General features: G+C 39.1%; 1 long non-coding RNA gene across 1 annotated transcript; it reads right to left on the reverse strand.

Moving 5' to 3' along the window:
- Nucleotides 1-640: 640 nt before the first annotated feature.
- On the reverse strand, nucleotides 641-2,155 carry LOC125406669 (uncharacterized). Its single transcript, XR_007233987.1, has 2 exons — nucleotides 2,073-2,155; nucleotides 641-1,037 (listed from the first exon to the last, which is right to left on the reverse strand). It is a non-coding gene; the product is annotated as an uncharacterized LOC125406669 (long non-coding RNA).
- Between the last annotated feature and the right edge of the window lie 3,367 nt (nucleotides 2,156-5,522).

Raw genomic sequence — 5,522 nt, forward strand, 5'->3', positions numbered from 1 at the left:
CCAGACCCAGGGAAAGGCACTTATGGGCACGTCTCTTTCTAACTCTTGATGGTGATCTCATGGACCCCACGGCATAAGGATTGAAAAGCTGGCATGAGTTGTACTCTGACTTTCACATATACTATGTGCTGTGCACCTGTCTCCCCTTCTACAAAATATTTCAATAAACATATATGTAATGAAAAAGGAACTAGATAGAAATGTGGATGCAGAACTCAAGGATCAGGAACTTTCGTGTAGGCAGGCTAGCAACAGCTTTGGGTACACTGAGTAATCTGTATTTGGAGAACTCTGGTAGACTGAAGTACATACACATGGGCATGAGATAGTGATTGAAGTAGAGGCAAAATTGGTCTCCAAGGGAGTCCATGACTGAGGTTACAAACAGGGTAATTAGTAATAATGGACTTGAGTTACTGGGGGAGGCGAGGTAGCTATTGTAATGGAAGGAATGAAGAAGAGCCACAGACAGAACTAAAAGGCCTGGGAAAGGCAGGAGGTGGAGCGGAAGGCTTCCTTTCCACTTTTACATCTTGTTTTTCTCTGATCAGTGGAAATTACATAGCAAGGGCTAATTTATTCACTGTTGGCAAAGCAGTTAGCAAGGTTGTAATTTTGCTCTGAATAAGATATTGTACACTTATTATTTCATGTATTTAATAGAGCTTGAAATTAGCACCACCACCAGAGCGAGACTCATCGATGTTCCCTCCAGCCCCTGGTGGGAAATGTCCTCTGGACAGGCACAGGAGTGGCCTGCTGCTCTTCAGTCCACTGTGACGCTTCCATGCTAGCTCTAGGACAGACTCAGAAGCACTGAGTTTTGAAGATCATTATTGTTGTTAATAGCCTTGCGTGCCAAGTTCTGTGATGCTCAGTTTTCAGTTTAGGAGTTTACTTTGCTGGTGAGTGAAGTTTGTTCAGGAAAGCAAGCATGTCTGATGGCCTAGCTCAGCATCAAGCAAAGGAAATGAAACTCTCAAACCAGAACTCTCTGTGCTCCAATATTGTAAGCCTGGAAACAGGACCCTGTTAACCTGAAGAGAAAAAGTAAGGCATTTAAAAGTATCAACTACTGGTCTTCAGCTCTCTAAGGATTGGTCTTCATCTAGAGAAGTGTTGTGATTTCTGTGAGAGTCTCTGCTCCTCTGCACAGATTGAGAGAGATGAAACTTAATGCAATACTTAGGTCTTGGAGTTGAACATGGTAAGGACAAGAAGAGTCAGGGGTGCTGGGGAGATATCTTAGTGTGTTAAGCAATGGTCATGCAATCATGAGGATCTAAGTTCAATCCCCAGTAATGAACTGAAATGCCATACATAGCAGTTTGAGCCTGCAATTCCAGTACCAGGGAGGTAGAATCAGGCTGATTCCAGGGAGTTACTGGCAAAGCAGTTCAATTGAATTGATGAGCTTCGTGAGCTATCCTGCCTCATAAAGTAATGTGAAGAAAGCAGTCAAGAAAGATAACCAGTTTCAACATTTGGCCTCCTCATGCATAATATACACGCACACCCATAATATATATGCACAGACACATACACTAGAACACACACATGCACACACACACACATACACACACACACACACACACACACAGAGAGAGAGAGAGAGAGAGAGAGAGAGAGAGAGAGAGAGAAAGAGAGAGAGAGAGAGAGAGAGAGAGAGAGGAGGAAGTTTAGTAATAACTGAACTAAAAATAAAAATAAAAACTAAAAATATTCATCCTGAGTATTTTTGGTAGTTTGTCCAGCATTTCTCATTTTGTAAGAGGTGACGGTAGGAAAGAAGAGGCAATGCAATGTGGTAGCAATGTGGAATAGAGGGGTAGCAAAATGGCTTACCCTCAAGACTGAAGATCTGAGTTCAGTCCCCTGGACTTGTGTAGGTAGAGATAGAACCAACTCCACAAAGTTTCACCTGACCTCCATATGTGTACCGTGGCATGGGCATGTCACAAAACAAATTGCTCTGGGTTAGTTCTTAGGACTCTAGGATTTGACTCCAGCTCTTTGATAGCAGCCCCAGGTTCTGTTTTGATTTTGGGGTGCTGAAGAGAGTTTTGCTTTACCTTGATTTCTTCCCTTCTCCTTCTTATTCTTAAGTGGACTTCTCACATGCATCTGAAAGTCTGGCCGTATTCTTTATTCTAACCACACTTGGATTCCTTTATGATGTTCTCCCTTGACAACAAATTGCAGCAAGAAGCTTTGGTGATGTCACTCTATCTGTCATTGAACACTTGGTGGCATCTTGTGCAGAATCCATAGCAAATACCTTGATAAGTAATTAACAGCACAATGCATCACGAGCAGCAGCGCCCTCACAGAAAGTACCCCAGAAACAGCTACTGCAAAGAGAAAGCTCACTGAGAATTAACCAACCATGCTGCTTTCATGCGAACTTCTGAGTGTGCAAGCCAGGAGGTCTCTGATTCCTGTGTCTTCCCATGGCCTCTTTTCCTTCTGTTGGTTGTCCTGTCAAACTTTGCTATGATTGTTTTTGTTTTATCTTATTGCATTTTATTTTGTTGTATTTTACTATTATCTTTTAGAAGCCTCTTCTTTTCTAATAAGAGACAGAAAGGGAGTGGACCCAGATGGGAGGGAAGATGGGGAGAATCTGGGAGGAATAGAGAAAGCGGAAATTGTGATCAGGTATTTTATGTGAGAAAAGAATCTATTTTCAATAAAAGAAAAATTTTAATTGCTAAATTTACTTAATTGGCTTCAAAGAACCTTCCATATAAAATTCATAGTAGATGATTACAATTACAATATAAATATGCTATACGGTTATTTTATTTAGTGTTTTATTTTATATACTTATGCATTCACATTTATTTTTGAAATAGGGTCTTGATATATGTCTCAGACTGGGCTAGAACTCAAAATCCTCCCTGCAGCCCCCTAAGAACTAGGATAATGGGGTTGCACCATCATGTCCAGCTGTCAAACAGCAAAGCATTGTTAAAAAGTATTTTAGCAGTATGGTACATTAAATTCCTTTAGCTTTGTTCAGTTTGTTTGATGATGCCACCCCCTATCTACTTAATGTACATGTATCTATTGTTTTCAGAATCCAGAGAACCTAAATGCCAGAAATCAAGAGCCAAGTGCCAGGAATATGGTATAATTTTGTCTAACAAAATGTGAGTAAACTATTTTTAATCATTCCAAATGTTCACTAATTTGCATAAAGGAATAATCAAGCTAGCTAAGTAAGTAGAATTATGGGCAGTGTTGGAAGATTTACTAAATATAAACAAGTACCATCTACGTACATTTAATTCTTATGTAAGTAATATCATTGTCTGTGTATCAAATATGCTTATTTAGGTCAGATATCTTAGGAGATAAAGACCTTAGCTGTGAAAACCTAAGTTTGATCCCAGAACTTATATGGTAGAAATAAAGAACTGATTCCACAAACTTGTCCTACATTGCACTGTACTTCAAACATAGAGACAGAGAGAAGAATTTAATAAAAAGAAATATACTTTTTAGTATATTTATTAGTGTATTAACTATATTATTATAATTCTTATACATATACTGTATTAATAAACTAAATGTATTATTTATTACATATAATTTAGAAGGGGAGAAAAAGGACTGGTACATTAATGAGTATGAAATCACAGATATATATGAACATATCTTTTTTAATTTTATTAAATTTTTATTTAATATATGACATAAAATTTTCTTAATAAAGCTATATTCTATTAAGGATTTCTGTTAAGCAGGTTTTGAGCTGTCTGCATCTCACAAAGGCTGTAATTAGGTAAGTATGTAGTTATGTATAGGAATATTAGTCAGCTTCACCATAGCAACCGCTTTATTATCAGTGTGTGTTCAATAACATCATGTTCTAAACTTCCAATACTCACAATAAGGTTGGTTTCTTAAGTAAAAATGAGGAATATAATTATCCAGGAACTGAGCTTGCTGTTTCTCTAGAGTTGATACACATAGCCGGGTTCCTATATTTTGCCTAGGAACCCTGGTCTGAGGTCCTCATAGTGACATTCTTTATTCTTTATTCCAGCTTGACAGAACTGCAGTAAACTGAGGCCACTAACACAGTGCACACATATGAGTTTTTGAGAAGCTTAAACAAAAATCAGAAAGGATTTTTTGTTCTCATCAGATACATTATCTGCTCAGAGAGCAATGTGTTTCTCATTTTAGCCTGATAGTCAGAGAGATTAGAGTGTAGCAATATTTTAATATCATATTTCACGCAAGAATTTTAAAGTACTTCATAAGTTATTACAGTATGAATGTGTTTGTGACCCCCACAAAGTAGCCAGCGGCCATGTATTATTTATAATCACTTTATGCAGGGAGAAACTGAGATAGAGAAAAATTTAGTGGTTTGATAAAGGTCATGGGATGAATCACTAGTCATTCTCGGGATGAAAACACAGAGTTGGGGAGCCTGGATTGCTGCATGCACCGACAGTGCGGGCCTTCTTGGCAGGATCTCGGCAGGGATAAAATTCAGTCCTGCTTTTAGAACAAGAGCCATAAGAATTTCAAGAAGATACGATGATTACTACTGGCTTTTCGTTAGTTAATACATTTATCTGTTTACGGTGTGTGTGTGTTCATGCACACGCATGTGAATGTGTGGGGGTGTTGGTGTTGTGTATGGAAGTCGAGGTATCCATGGAGCATCTTTCTCAATTGCTCTCCAGGATGGCTCACTTGAATCCCTCCAGTTTGACTTCCCTGGCGGTCTGACTTGCCCTTGAGCCCTGAGATTGTTAAGTGGGTTACCAGGCCATGCCTGAAGTTTACATATGTTCTGGGAAGCCAAATTCCTAGCCCTTGTACTTGTATGACAAATGGCTTTACTCAGTAAGCCTTGTCTCCCTAGACTCCCCTGATGTTTACCTCCTTTCCACCACACTCAGTGTGGTGAGTTTCCTTAAAGCAAACATTTCTTTGACTGTTGGATGGGGCACACAGAGAATTGGGGTCCCGTACCCATTCTCCTTTGGTGAACTGGATTACTTCAGGAGGCTAAGAAAAGCTGGGAATATGTAGATGTTTGAACTCATGTTCGTTTAAATTGGAAACTGTCATTTCCCAAGGGGATGTTGATTAATCCTCCAGTCTCCCAGCCTCAGAGTCCTTGGCTCAGTCCTACAAACATTTATATAAATGTTGACATGTCACACTATTATAAATGCTATCCATAAAGCTTCCAGATGGTTCTCGTGTCAGTTTTAAATAAGCAAGCTAGCATCTAATGATTTTATGCTTTATTTTTTCTTACCTCAGTTTTATGTTTAAATCATATTTTCATTATTTATTTACATTAAAGTGGTGGTGGGCAGAGAGAGAGAGAGAGAGCAAATATGCTATACTATATAATCCTTTATGTGGTGGTCTGAGGACAACATGTAATAGCTGGTTCTCTCCTTCTAGCACATGGGTCTTAGCACCCCAACTCTGACGGTCAGGTGGCCGGTGGCAGGTGCTTTTACATGCTGAGCTGTCTCTCCAGGCTC

Source organism: Myodes glareolus, chromosome 5 (genome assembly GCF_982192425.1).
Source record: "Myodes glareolus chromosome 5, mMyoGla1.1, whole genome shotgun sequence".
NCBI lineage: Eukaryota > Metazoa > Chordata > Mammalia > Rodentia > Cricetidae > Myodes > Myodes glareolus.